Here is a 15,373-nt window from a genome sequence, read left to right as displayed (position 1 = left end):
GAACCCTCCAACAGCATGCTCTCGATTCATTTGTTGTTAGATACAGAGGCCATTTATGAAATTGGGAACCCTAATTACCCTGACCTTAACACGCTTGTTTATCAGGTCAGTTACTGTCTCTCATATTTCCTGCAATTAAAGACAAGAATATTTATGGTTACTGCAGGTCTTTAATTGTTTCAGTTAGGGTTGTAATCCCCGCCATTGAAAGTTCATGGTCTGTTGTCTCATGTACAGAGAAGACGTTGTCACCAAGGGTTTGAATGCCGACTGGTGCCCTACTGGGTTCAAGTGTACTAATGATGAGCTCCCAACCTTGGTTCCTGGTTTGCCATCTTGCTCTTGCTAAAGCTGCAGAGGGATGTTTGCATGATTTCTACTTCGACAAATGTTGCTGTGTGCTGTTTTTGGATTTCGATTGGATGCAAATAAAAACACACAGTCGAAATTCAGAAACAGCACACAGCAACATTATGAGTTGTAGAAAACTGATATGTTAATCTATACTTTTCATGAGAGGGAATTATGTTCGAAATCCAAGCGACTATAGCAGCTGAGGATCAAGCTTGTCAAGAAGATTACAGTCTTAGCTTTCCTCAAAAGATACAGATGTATTGTTATGTTGAATTGTTGAATAATATATGGTTGATGGAAGTTTTTGGAGGATAGGTTTTACCCTCATGAGGGTTTTCCCAGGTTATATCTTTTATCATATTTGATGATTATGTTTTATATTCTTTTTCATATATGGATTATGAGTACTTGTTTGGATAGATTCCTCATTAACGATATTTGGAAATTGTCATTGTATGGCTACATATTTTCCAACATTTGGTATTAGAGTTATTGTTGTAGTTGTTTAACCCTAGGTTGACAAAATAATGTGTTAAGTTGAATCTATGACATGTATGGAAATAATGGAGACATGGCAAGGTATGAGGGTTTTGTGCAAGTTGTTCACTATATATTTAACTTTTTAGGGTTATAGATTTGTGACATTTTTTTTCAGTTCTAGGTATATGGAAATTTCTTTTGAAAAGGGATTCTTTTGGATGTTCATAATGAGGGTTTTGGGGGGGAAGAGGGGCAGAGGTTGGGAGAGGATCTTTTACATATAATTAAGTGATTTTCAAATATATATAAAAAAATTGATATATGTTAAAATCACTAAGTTATATATTATGTATATTGTAATATAATGATTATTAAAATAAATAAGAACAAAATTTTTAAAATATTTAAACATATAATTTACTATTAAAAATTTAAAAATATAATTTAAAAAAACAAAAACTTTTTTTACTTATATGTATCTTGAAATCACTTAATTATTTATTATAATATAATTATTTTAAATATAAATAAAAATAAAAAATTATAAAAAAAATTATTACGTATAACTTATTTTTAAAATTTATTTTAAAAGTTCAATATGTAATATAAAAATTAATATATATTTATAAAAAATAAACTATTATCTACATATATATTTTAAAAGTTAACATTATTATTATTAAAATAAATTATTAAAAAAATATTAACATTTTCGTTATTTTTATAATAAATAAAAATTATAAAAAAATACTATAAATAAAAATATTATAAAAAAAAATATTTAACTTTACCGTATGGTCGGGAGCCTCCAGACAAATGAAGGCTGTAGGAGAGTACGAATTTTGCAGGAATTCTGACTGCATCCGTACGGAAGGAGGACGAGCACGGGGATCGGGGGTGCAAATTTTCCCCTGCATAGCCAGTTTCTCAAAATGACGCCCTTCCACCGCCTCGGGACTCGAAACGGTTATCTACGGAGGTATTAAAAAAGTATATAGATAATACTGGTACAGAGAACCTAAAGTAAAACAGATAATTACACTACAAACGAGCACAAGTGCCAATCAAACAAGTAAACCACCGTTGCCTACACGCAGGATCGAACTACGGACCTTTATGTTTTTTTAGGAACCTTCAGTTTCCAAGGCCGACGCTCTACCACTGAGATATAGAGGCAATTGTGAATAGTATTTCTCATTGTTTCTACTTTCTAGCTAATGACGATAATCTAGGTTTCCTTAAACGCTGTGTACCGATGCCCACAACACTACACTTTTCTTCTCCTCCAATGATAGCAGAAAGAGAAAACCAATTTCCAGTTTGGGGATGTAGCTCACATGGTAGAGCGCTCGCTTTGCATGCGAGAGGTACGGGGTTCGATACCCCGCATCTCCATTTTCAATTCATTTTTCTGTTTATATGTTCTTTGTAAGATTCGTTTTCTGTTTACAGACATCTTCCTGACTCATCTCTCTCAACTGCATTATCTGTGCACCAGTGGTCTAGTGGTAGAATAGTACCCTGCCACGGTACAGACCCGGGTTCGATTCCCGGCTGGTGCATTTGCATTTTGTGTTTTTCAAGTATGGTACACAACCCTACTACACTTATATTAGGAAACATCAAACATCAAATAATATAGAGTTAGTTGATTCACCAAATTGCTTTGATGTCCGGATCAAATCCGAAGATGGAGTATACAGCACGGGTCTACAGGGGTTTCATGTATTCCACACGGTAGGTGTAACCTGGTCAGGGCTTACAGTTCTTCTCCCGGAGAGGCTTTTTTGAGGTACCGAAGGAAACTTAAAAGGGTTTCAGTGTATCCGTTAACTTAGTTTGCCAGATCCGTGGTGGAACCCTCCAACAGCATGCTTTCGCTGTAAGATAGAGAGGCCATTTATGAAATTGGGAACCCTAATTACCCTAACCTTAACAGGCTTGTTTCCCAGGTAAGTAACTGTCTCTCATATTTCCTGCACTTAAAGACAAGAATATTTATGGTTACTGTAGGTCTTTAATTGTTTCATTTAGGGTTGTAATCTCCGCCATTGAAAGTTCATGGTCTGCCATCTCATGTACAGAGAAGATGTTGTAACCAAGGGTTTGAATGCCGACTGGTGCCCTACTGGGTTCAACTGGTACCAATAATGAGTCCCCAACCTTGTTCCTGATGCCATCTTGCTAAAGCTGCAGAGGGATGTTTCCATGATTTCTAATTCGACAAGTGTTGCTGTGTGCTGTTTTTGGATTTCGTTTGGATGGGAATAAAAACACATCAATATTATGGACTGTTGAAAACTGATATAGCTAATCAATACCTTTCATGAAGGGAATTATGATGGAAATCCAAACATTTAGAGCAGCTGAGGATCAAAGCTTACCAAGAAGGTTGCGGACCTAGCCTTCCCCAAAAGATGCAGAGACTTAGATTCAAATAGAAACATACAATCGAAATCCAATAACAGCACACAACAATATTATAGATTGTGAAAAATTGATATCCCTAATCGACAAATGTGGCTAAAGTGTTCTCTCGTATTGATCACAAGTTATGTATATGGGCAGGTAGGTCATTCCTTAGGTAAAATTGGATGGTACCTCCTATCTGTTCTAATTTCTCTGCTCAGGGTTTGCTACCATGGCCATTTCGTGATTTTCTATTTCTTATACATTTATTTTGGAATTTGCAGGGTTGTTAAGCAGCAACGTTTAGGCAAAATTGAATATGATATTCAGGCAGTTATGAAGTTTCAAAGCTGCATTTTAGTGCTAAACTATATGCAGTTGTTGCATTAGAGGACATGAAGACGCTCTTACTTTGATGCTGTCCATATTGTCCATTGCTATGTCTAATACTGTTTTTGTCAGGTTTATCAATGAGCCCCTTTGATAGCATCAACAATATCAATGTTTTTCATATGCAGTGAAATATGTCAAAAAATATTAACTAGAAGTTTATCTACCAAGTGCAGAGCATTTCTTTGGTGTTGCTGATGATTGAAAAATACTTTGCACTTCACAGTTGAGAAAGCAAAGATTTTTGATAAAAATTTGGTGCATATAAAAATATTGACATTGTTGATGATATCAAAGGAACTGATAAACCAAGTCAAAATGATATTAGATATAGCAATAAACATGTGCAATGATGAATGAATGCCTTTCAATGGGGTAAGCGATTTATTTTTTCTGATAATTAAAAGGGGTAAAAATTTATTCAATCACAAAAGGAATACAAAGCAAGGAGGGCCAACTGCGCAATGGAAAATAGCATTACACACTCCTATCTATGTACACTAAGTGATCCAATATGTGGAGATAATTGTCTCCTATCTAAAACATTCCAACTCTGCATTTGATCAGAAGCTCATTTGGCCAAACAATCTGTTACTCCATTCCACTAAAAGTTGCCTGTGGAAGAATGCATTTGTTCTATTTGTGAGGCCTCTCAAATGTCCAAACTCTCAAGAAATTGAGACCAAGAAGCACGATTTTCTGGACATTTGAAGTCTATAATTCTATTTATTTTTTTGGGTAAAGGTGGCGAGCCACCATAATATATTAATATAAATAATAGAGATTACAAAAACTGGTTCAAAGAGCAAACCGAAGGAAAGAGCCAGTAAGAAAACCTCCAATTATGGCTCAAAATATTAAAGAAAATAATAGAGCAATCTAAACTAAAAATCGAAATAAGCCTAATGCAAGCTACGATAGGCTCAGCCCGAGCAATCCCGAAGGAGAGATACAATAAGGACCTCAAAAACCAATCAAATAATGATTGGAATGTCGATGTGGACTGAAGAGTCCGAAAAACTTCCAAAAAAGATAGGGGGAGGTCATCCTCGGAAAATGGATCCCATTAGCAGCAGTCAAGAAGATTCATACACTCCTTGAGTGTTCAACTGAGAGACCGTCGAGTCGAGCACAGAGGAGAGACAAAGACCCCAAGGAGAAAATGAACAGAGACCCATCTCTAAGAGGTCTGGAGGCTGCGGGCCCGAGCACAAAAGCCCAACTTGAACAAAATTGCTTGGTAGAGACCCATATGAAACCATGACCCCATTGCTAGAAGGGGCTAAGCGAGATCAGGAAGACAAAATTCTCCACTATACCAAACTGGGGAGTTGACAATTCTAGACTTGGAGCACGTTAGCTGCTCAAGGGGCTGAAATAATACTACATAATAACAAATATGGGCTATGGCTGAGATGTCCATACCAACACAAGACCCTGGGGAAATTCTGCATAATTATACTACAAGGGTAAGAAATTGATGCGAAAATTTCAATATTGGAAGTCAGGTACTTCCGCTACTTCCCATTTGAAGAGCCTGCTGAGAATTCAATATCCATCGAAGTGGGGAAGGAGCTTGCATAGCCATGCGGATCTATGGCAACATGTTTGAAAATAACTCCAATCCCATGAAATATGTTGTATACTTGGGAAACTATATCTTCCCCCAAAATCTCTGCATGATGTTTCAGCCAGTGGCGAAAAGGGGCAGAGGAGTCATAAACGAGACCATTCATAAAGGAAATGTAGACTGCCCTGGCTAAAGACTCTTGCAAAATCTCCTCTCTGTCAAATAAACCGCCAACCCATGGGTCCCCCACCAAAAGATTATAGTTTGCAATTTGGAAGTTTAATTCCTCCCAGGTGAAGAAAGTAGGTTGGACAACAGAGCCAACAAGGAATCTTGTATACTCTACTGACCATGAGAGATCCAAAATAAAAGAAGCAAACCTGGAGATCACCCACGACGGAGGACTCAATTGATTTGCTTCCAACCATTCTGCACCAAGGATTTGAATAATCGCTTTTTCCACCTTCGAACATGGAATGATGAACAAGGTCGAGAGATTGATTCGATTGACACCCTGTGGGAAAAGATTTTGAAGAGGGTCGTGAAGGACTATTCTTGAAGCCATGAACATAGCAAATTGTATATCCCACCTCAAAACTTCGGAGGAAAGCAAAGCATTTAATGGCAACTTCAATGTGTCTCCACATAATGAAATGAAGAGACAAGCACATGTGAAAAAAAATCCGCATGATGCATAGTAAATGCCCTTGAAAAGTGTTAACTGAGTGTCGTCGAAGGACTCCAATGCATTGGAAAAGAATGGGATGTGTCTGATCTACACACATGCTGCTAGGCGAATAATCTAGACAAGTTGATATGGTACGTGCCAAGGCAGTCCGACCTTATAAATGCTTAATGTGGAATTGAAATGAGGAAAATCTTTCCGCACAAGAGGAAAAAGGTGCATTGATTATTGAACAACGCTCAATTACATGACCTCTAGATTTGCTCTGAGCTCGAGCCCTTCAACATTTTTTAGGAATTAGAGCTCGAGTCTATAATTCTATTTGATTTCTTTATAATCAGGATATTGAAAACCAATTCACAGTTAAAAAATCTTTCTGAGAATAAACTGGTTTTTTTAATTCACCATGTATAGTTCTATGTAAAAAGGATAATAAATTGTTTTTTTATTATATTTATGCAGTTATGTGTAGTATTACGATTATACCAAAGAGATACACCTAAATTATTTTTTATTGAACAAAGCAAGAAATAATACAAAAGGAATAAATAACAGTCCTAAAAAGAGGAGTGCACATAATGGAAAAAGAATAACCTGTAGTCACAGCTGATCAAACCAGCTCAACATACAACTCATCATATTGGAACAAAAAACAACCTTGTTAGATTGTAGATACACCTAAATTATGGATCCAACATACAAATGCAAGATATACCCAAAGCAAAAACTGAATAATAAATCAGCATAAGTTTGGTAAGAACAAAATCAGAGGCAAATGAATAATGCATTTTGCGGAATGTGATACCCCTGAACTTAACATCAAAGCGAAAACAAAGCAATTATCAATTGGAAGTTAAAATACATTTATAAATTGTGTTCTACTCAACCTTCATCATTGATCCCATAAATTACGACAAAATGGATCAGATCAATTTTAGTTCATTTAGAAACAAGAGAGTAATAAATTATTGTTATTGGAATATCGTGTTATTTTAACTAATGTAAATTAATATTTTTTAATACTTATTATGTGAAAATAATCTTAGAATCTAATGAGTAATGAGATCACACTATACTTAAAGTAGACATGTAAGAAATCATGGTGTCAATTTTTAAGATATATCAAGTATAGTAAAATCATTTTGTCAAAAGTAATACAAAATCAAATGAAATTTATTTGACATGATATTATTTTTTATTATGAAGACAAACTCCATTTTGTCAAAAGTAATACAAAATCAAGTGAAATTTATTTGACATGATATTATTTTTTATTATGAAGACAAACTCCTTGTTTGGGAGGGTGCAAGGTAAATAGAAGATTGAATTCAATACTATTAAAACTATTTTGGAGTTTATTTGAGATCTCATGATGTATAAATTGCTATTCCTACCTAGCTTCATCAACCATCCAATGATTGAACTTATGTGAGTGAATTATCAATGTTACTAATTTCATAAGAAAGTAAAAGCTAAGATTGAATTCTAAAATTATGATGCTCCTTGATTCATACTTTGAATTCCTATGACAACCTAAATTAAGTGTTGGAATAAAATCATTTATACTATTGATTTTGATTTTCAATTTATAACATGTCATGGATATATTTACACTTAAATAATTTATAATAATACAGTTGAAAAGATATATTATTTTTATTTTGTTAAATTAGTTTTTGTCTTGTTCTTGCCCCCTTCTGATTCCCATTGTCCAAGGATTATTTGTTGTCATCTAGAAACGAGTCTCCACATTTCCTCGTCCCAAAAACTCAAAGAAGCATAGGTTGTATGGTACCAAGGGTTAACGTCAAGATATTATGTATTTTAGCTCAAACTTCATAAGAATATTGAAGGGATCTATGTAGAATTCTTATAGTGAATGCCAAGGAGAGGCATTTGTATGTACATTTTTGTTGCCGATGAAAGGAATTTAGAATTAGTGTGCATAATGATGTGTTGCACATGTGAAGTGGTCATGCATTAACAACTAGTTTGTTCCTAGCTAGACATATAATTGTCACAAAACTTCAAAATAATACAATTTTTCATCACTTAACATGTCAACTAAAAAATACTTATTGAATCGTGCATTGAGGAGTGCATACAAAATACACTAGATGTAATGCCCGCCAAAATACCCTAGAGAAATACAACCTAATCTAACTACAAATAGAGATAATTTTTTTTAATAGCTCATATACTAAAAAACACATACATTTATAGCATCCATCTAATGCATATCAAATACATCATCTACTAAATGCCGATAAGTGGGATCATGCCCTACCGTTGAGGAGTTTCCTTATGCAAAAGTTGCTCCAACAAGAGGTTCTTGCCTTGCTGTTTGAGGATTGCTTCTATGGCTCCAGTGGGATGTTTTGTACCTCATTGTTGAGGATTTGCAGTAAGTTTATGATGTGCTTATGTTTCATGTTCTTGCATTGGTACTATGCCTATGAGGCATTGGTGAAGGCTCTATGCTTGTAATGGTTCATATGTATGCTCTATGTGCAGTATGTTCTCAGTGATGTTACGTGATCTTGAAGTCTTTTGTGAGCATTTTTTATATGTTGTGATGTCATTTTATGTGTTACCCTATGGCTTGGCATATGATCAAGGGGAGTGGGCTTCCTTGTGATGACTGGGGTCACGTGAGTTGCGTTGCTTGGTACCTAGACTGCCAGGGCACAATGGAAGTTTTCCTTTTTGTAATTCAATGATAACATTTAATAATAAATTGTGTTTGGGTTTCACCTAATAAGATAATTCTATTTGGTTGGGCCATATGAGATGGCAAGTCAATCTCCCTTGTACTCACATAGGTTGAGATGGCTCCACATGTCTGTTAAGGGATTGTTTTCACCCTTCTTTGTGAGGGTAGCATGTATGACTATTAGGAGTATGAATTGCTCTTCTTTGTGAGGATAGCATACATGTCTACTATGCGTGCATATTTACCTTCTTTGTGTGGCTAGCACATAGGAGCGTGACTAGTAAAGATGGCCATATTTCCTTCTATATGAGGATAGCATGTGATGACAATCCATTCCTACATGTGACCATGTCCATATGCCATGAGTTATTGTATGCATCTAGAAGAGTTTATTGTTGACTTTTAGCCTATGTTGTCATGTGATTATTGTTATGTTGAGTTCATTATGTGCTATGATGAGTCCCATGGTCGTTAGGTGTCAACCTAGGTCTTGAGTGAGTGTTGGAACCCCATTTCATCTCCTAGCACGGGGGGTGGTTCCTATTTCGTTCCACGTGGTCAAGTGGTTTGATGCCTTCTTCCATTGGGATATGTGCATGGACTTGGATTTCTATTATCTCTTCATGTGGATGTATATTAGAACATAATCTATGTAATTATGATTGTTATCATGCGGTATGTAACTCAAAATGATGTAATTGTAAAGGAAGCCATGTAACCAATATCTTGGAATATGTGTAATGAGACTTGTAAAAGATTGATTTCGAAAAGAGATATATAGGATAAGATTATTGTAAATGGATATTCATGATGAATGTAATTTCTAGCTAGCAGGAATTAAATGATTGTGTATATCTTGTGGATGGTAGTGAATATAATAATGATCATGTATGCCTTGATTTGAAGGATGTTAATCCTTAGTGTCAGTTACTCTTGGGATATGCAAATGAATGAGTAGTCGTAGATTTGTATGGATTCAATGATTCTCTATTATGTGTTTGAGTTATGGAGCTGATTTTTATCCATTAGGCTTAATATTATATCATGATGATTTGCTAAATGTGGATACAAAATATGTGCTCTTGTGATTCGTAATATCGTGTAATATGATGTTGAAAGATTATGACCTTGAAATGTATTAAGATAATGTTATTCCATGTGATCTATATTGTGGAAGTGTTCATTAGGAATGGGTTTGAGTTAGATTATTTATGTGTGAATCTTGGTGGTATCATGTGTTAAGAAGGGTTATTACTTGTTGTTATGATTTGTGTATAAGCATGTGATTAGTAATCTTGATGTGATGATACGAATCTTTAAGAAATGATCTAGTTCCACTTATATAGTTGAATATGTGGTTTCATTGCAAGTTACATGATTCGTGTAAGAATGTGAATGCGAAGCATTCTTAGTGTCATAAATGATCTTAGAGATTGAATTAGAATGGAAATTGTAATAGTGTGTTGTTGACATTTCATATGGTATGTGTTAAGAGATGCTATTATGTATGGATTGGATGGAAATGGTATAGGTATCTTAGGTGGCATCATGTACCTAGAATAGTTAAGCATTGATGTTATGCTTCATGTACTTGTATATGTTAGTAATCCTATTATTAAGCATTGTGAATCTTAGATTATGATCCAGTACTATCTTATGAAGGGATATGCGTTTGGATTCATAATGAATAGAATGGATGTGTAATGATGGGGGATTAGGAACATTTGAATTAGTGCTCTAAAATGGACTTAGTCTATAGGATGTTACTCTTAAAATTGTGACGTTGAGATACCCTAGGGGAAAGAATGATATGATTTGTTATTTCACTTGCGTAGTTGTGTTATGATGTTCTATGGTTTGTTGTAATTAGCAGAAGATGTAGTTTGTAATGATGCATTTAGAAGATGATGTATTTGATATGCATTAGATGGATGTTATAAATGTATGTGTTGTTTAGTATATGAGCTTTAAAAAAAAAATCTTTATTTGTAGTTAGATTAGGTGTATTTCTCTAGGGTATTTTGGTGGGCATTGCACTAGTAAAACCAAGTAATTGCTTAGAATGGAAGATGGAGTTTTATCCATTCCATTCCATTCCATTCATTGAGGTTGATTTTCTTATGGGTTCTTTTGCATTGTGCATCCAATACAATTTATGCACAAGTATGTTCACTAGACTATGGAAATTCCATTGAAAGGGAATTCAATGGTAGCAAATCTTCATCTAGAATCAATATTGGAAGTTTTATGTTCATATAAATTAATTGTGAAAGTTTTGAAGTTGGTATTCATCCTAGCAAATAAATGCCTATAATAACGCCTATATATCCTTGTTTGAATTCAAGTTATATCCTTGGCATCCTTAAATGAAAGATCGTTGAAGCACCTATACTGACGTTCCCAAATTAGAGATATGCCATTTCATGTACATATTTATGCTTCCAGAATAGCCATAGAGGTAGTCTAGTCCAACCTAAGGGGAACAAGGATCATCCAATAACATTTTCCAGTTGGAAGTTATTTGTGGTGGAGAAGAATTATACAACCACGAAGAGGGAAGCACTAGCTGTGGTTTATGCACTGCAAAAGTATAACCACCACATTTTGTCTACACCATTTATATTTTTCATTAATCACGAACCACTAAACTCTTTTCTGAAAAACTAGTCACACACGACTGGACATGCAAATGGCTACTACTATTTTAGGAATTTGATTTACGATCATGGTAAAGGTAGGGAAGAACAACCAAGGTCTAGACAATTGTCATGTATAGAGATAGGGGAGGAAGCAGGAAACCAAGGAGAACACTTAATGAGAGCCTGTTTGTTTCAAGCTAAAACAATACCTAAGGAATTACAAGGCATTGCACTATAGACAATCACTTGTGCAAAGGGAGACACCATACACACTGGTTGCGGGAGAATTACACCTCTTGGGGAGAGATGATGTTTTGAGGAGAGTAGTTTACAAGCATGAAGGCATTGTCGGAAGACATAGTACCGAAGAAACTACGGCTAGGAAAATATTACTTGCTAGATTATGGTGGTCAACATTGAACAAGGATGCTAAGGAGTATACAAAGGGATGTGACATCTGCCAAAGGGTTGGAATGTTATGGGACTTTTTCCCATGAAAGAATTTGTAATAAAGGAATATATAAATTTCAAAGTAATTAAGAAATATTATTATAATGAAAGGGTGTGACTTTTGTAACCACCATTGGGGTATTATTAAAAACCCGTAAATTAATAGAGAATGGGGGAGGAGGCACAAAGAAGAATAGAGAGAAGGATAAATTGAAAGGAGCACAAGAGAGGGGATAGTTAAGGTATGGTGGTTGGGCATTAGGCATTGGAGAAGGGGCATATAGTGTGTGTCCAACTCGGGGTACAACGTACACTCAAGAGTGTCCTAGCTAGGGCTGTGTTTATTTCATGTCGTGAAGGCATGTGGGATTCTCTGTAAGAACCGTGTCCTCCTGTAGTGCTTCCTTGCCTGAAAATCCTAGGCCTGTAACTAATCCTTTGCATGCCAGAAAGCAGTCTCTCCTTGATTTACAGATATGCATTTATCAATTTTATTTATAGTCATTGCCCTAATGTTTCACTGTTGCATATTATTATTAATGTTTTACTATTTGATTATTGATGTACATTAATGTTTACAAAAGTTCCTTCTTGAATATATTTTCAGCATAAATATATTGTTATGTTTTTAATGTTTATTTAATATAGTTTGTGAGTAACTTATCTATTATTACATTAAGAAAATTACTTTTTCTAAATACATTAAATATTGCACAAAAACCTTATAATAAATGATTAATAAATTACTTTACTTTTAAAACTAGTGAAAATGTGAATTACATCTCCTGAAAATCTGAATTACATTTGGTATCAGAGCCAAGTTGCATAGATTGGATACACTTTTCTAACTACATCTTTTCAAAGCAAATTCAATCTGTGAACTATGATAATAAATTTTATTGTGGACCTTTAGGGTTCCTCTCAAAGTTTTGGATATTGTCCATTCCCAGTTATGCGTACCAAATTTGCATGGAAGTTCTGAAAGCATTTTCAACACAACAATAGTAACAATAATTAACAAGAGCCTCGTATCTAATAGAAGCGGCTAATTATTTTCTCCACGTTCAAGAGCAACCACTCGATTTACTCTCCAAGCTGAAAACAACTGGAGGACTTTTGTAGGATAATTTGCAGCACTGTAGAGCAGCTATAGAAACTATTACACTATGCTTCGAATATTTCTGATGCTAATACAAAATATTGTGACATATACAAAATTTCCCTACAAAATTAGAACGATGCCAAATTGTCTTAGAAAAATAATGATGTTGCATTCTTAAAGTTCAGCAAAAGGTATCCTCCTTTGTTGATCCCCAAAATAGAAAGTTGGTGTGCGCATGCTTGAAAAGTTTACCAAGTTAAATTTGTTCAGTGATCTTAAAGTCTAATTTGCATTTTTTAGACAAGGCTTTTAGAATCGAATAAGAATCAAGACTTTGAAACATCACCTCGAGAACAAGGAATTGCGATTACCTATAGAACATAAGTCCTTAGTGTACTTTTTTCCAAATTGACTGACAACGGAGAGTATAGATGGTTCTTAGTATTCAATGGATTCAAGCATAAACATGGCCGTGAAGGAAAAATACTATAAATTGATGCCTTATCCTTGGTTATTCAATTTTAATTTTTAAAGAAAACCTTAAGTACAAAATATTAAGAGAACAAACAAATAAACAAGAATGGCCATAATGCTATCATCTTCTCATGGACAACTTTGGTCTTTGCTACACATTAGAACAAGTCATTTTGAACAATTAGGAAATAATAAAAAGTTGATAAAGCATATAGGCTAGGATCTAAATGGAGAAAAGAGGAATTTTCATTAATAATAATTAATATTCCACTAATATTTTCTTTTGTGTTGCAATGTCAATTATTTCACCAATTTATCGAGACATTTTGCAAAACTATGTCATCTAATTATGGATAGTTCGTTTGGCTAAGGTAGTGGTTAGTCCACATTGGGTGATTACACCTGATTTGAAATTGTAAATTAATCTTTACATCATCAGCATTAATACAAAAAGATTCATAATATTGCCCTTCCTAATAGGCTACACTACTTAAATACTCATCAGTAATTATAAAATAAGAGCAAAATTTGTCGTTTATCGAAAATTAAAGTACACAGTATCATTCATGAACAGTAATTTAAATTACCCTTTCCCTACCTTCTTTCCATTACAATTGTGGTATGATCTAAAGTCTTTTAGAATGATAGAAACAATTTGGTATTTGTGTCTGATCTTTCATGGAATTTATATAGGAATCTTCCTTGTGAAAAGTGAAGGAAAGGATAAATTTTCTAAGAATTTTATTTTTTACAATAATGCATAGAAAGTGATGGCTTCCTTATATCATGCCACTCACTCAATGACCCTAAGTTACTCTTTGTTTGTGTAGTGTGTATATATATATATATATATATATAACAAATGGATGCAAGACACACACACATATATATATATATAAAACAAATGGATGCAGTCTTCCAATCACTTGTCCTTATTAACCCCCTTATTTAAGAACTTCCAAATTAAAAGTTGTGTATCTTGGCTGTTGAAAATGGATTCTTTTTAAGTTGGAAAATATAAGTGCATTCTTTTTTATTTGGATTCTTGTGGTATGTATGAGGGATCATTTGTATTTCTTCCCCTCTTTTGTGATAAATACAAAGGTAGAAAGACTCTCCTTCACTCTCATTATCTTTTCCCCTAAATGGTAAGATTATGGATTTAACTTAAGAATCGAATGGTATATATAAAAGGTAAGAGAACAAACTAAGGAAAAGTAATGGGAGTAGTTTTCAAGCTGTCAGATTGGAAAAGCATGATTTTTTTTACACACAAGTCAAGAATGGTCTATGCATTGTTGATATCCTTCAAATTTACCTACAATATGTTAGGCTATCAGTTAAACTAAAACCTTGTTGCTCAAATCTTAACTATGTTTCTTACTAATGTTCTTTCAATCATATTCCACTTAGAACTCTTCTAAGGGTGATGTTAATACTCTATATGCAATGTCTTGTGTGATTAGTTTCAATTATACTGCACTGAGATGATTGGTATGGCAAGATTGATAACGATAAAATGACATGTATAGAAGCACCAGTTATAGCTTATTAACTATAAGTAGATGATTTGATTGATTCAAAAGTTTGGCCTCATTAGGGATTGATATCAACTTTCAATTATGGAAGAGGGGATGCATGAGCATCAATGGGATGAGAACTATATATATGAGGATTTAGAATTAATAATTGTTCTTTACTATGGTTTTGAATTTTGTACATACAAAGTTATGACATGAAAATTAGAATTGGAACACGACTTTTAAGTCAATAGATGACCATAACAAATGTGTCTTTCTCTAATTTGAAAATTTATTAGGCACAAATTTATTCACATTAGTACACATTTACCAAACTCCTCAACAAACTAATTCAATGACATTTGACTAATGATTGCAACAATAGATAAGCATATAAAAATGCATAAAATGATGAAGGCTTAGGTAATACTATTATTGCTCAATGATGCCACTATGATATGATATTGTGCAAATAGAATAGGGAATGCCCTTAAGGACAATAACATAAATGAAAGGTTTGTAGAAGTATTTAATTTGAGTTTAAAAATATATTTTCAAGTTTTCATGTAGAGACAACTAGGTATAAG

The 15,373-nt window shown here is 34.1% G+C and overlaps 2 non-coding genes across 2 annotated transcripts; both read left to right on the top strand.

Moving 5' to 3' along the window:
* The first annotated feature begins 2,156 nt into the window (after positions 1–2,156).
* Positions 2,157–2,229, top strand: TRNAA-UGC (transfer RNA alanine (anticodon UGC)). The gene has a single exon. It is a non-coding gene; the product is annotated as a tRNA-Ala (tRNA).
* Positions 2,230–2,325: 96 nt separating this feature from the next.
* On the top strand, positions 2,326–2,396 carry TRNAG-GCC (transfer RNA glycine (anticodon GCC)). Its single transcript has one exon. It is a non-coding gene; the product is annotated as a tRNA-Gly (tRNA).
* Positions 2,397–15,373: the final 12,977 nt, after the last annotated feature.

Source organism: Cryptomeria japonica, chromosome 10 (genome assembly GCF_030272615.1).
Source record: "Cryptomeria japonica chromosome 10, Sugi_1.0, whole genome shotgun sequence".
NCBI classification, from domain to species: domain Eukaryota; kingdom Viridiplantae; phylum Streptophyta; class Pinopsida; order Cupressales; family Cupressaceae; genus Cryptomeria; species Cryptomeria japonica.
The sequence above is the reverse complement of the archived record's forward strand: the minus strand, read 5'-3'. Positions and strand labels throughout refer to the sequence as shown.